The sequence below is a fragment of the Penaeus monodon genome, chromosome 24 (assembly GCF_015228065.2).
Source record: "Penaeus monodon isolate SGIC_2016 chromosome 24, NSTDA_Pmon_1, whole genome shotgun sequence".
Lineage (NCBI taxonomy): Eukaryota > Metazoa > Arthropoda > Malacostraca > Decapoda > Penaeidae > Penaeus > Penaeus monodon.
In genome coordinates this window covers 10,785,488-10,785,932 of record NC_051409.1, presented here as the reverse complement: position 1 = coordinate 10,785,932, position 445 = coordinate 10,785,488, and positions in this window count along the sequence as shown.

Genomic DNA, 445 nt, shown 5'->3' with positions numbered 1-445 from the left:
CCGCACGCAGATGCTCAAGACGTTCGAGGAAATCTAGCGGCAACTTCGCAGCCCACAGACGGCCTCCCCCGCCATCGCGCCCGAGCACTACGGCAAGGCCATCGGCAAGAAAGGCGACCGGCTCAAGTACATCCACGAGAAGTACAACGTACTTCTCGTGGCCTGAAGGAGGACGGGCCTGAAGGAGGACGCCCAGGCTGCCGCCGCCGTGCTCGAGCTCATGGCCAACCGCAAGCTGTTGCCCGAGCACATCCTGGTGCCGCTCCGGATCAGCCGCGAGGACAACCTCATCGTGCTCGGCCTCGAGGGCTGCAGGGCCGCCGGGATCGAGCGGGAATTCGGCGTCAGGCTTGTAGGGCCCGTCATCAGCATGCCTCTGATGGTCGAGGGCGGCGTCGAGGCCGTGACTAGTGCTGTGGCCTTCGTCGAGGAGATGGTCGCCGAC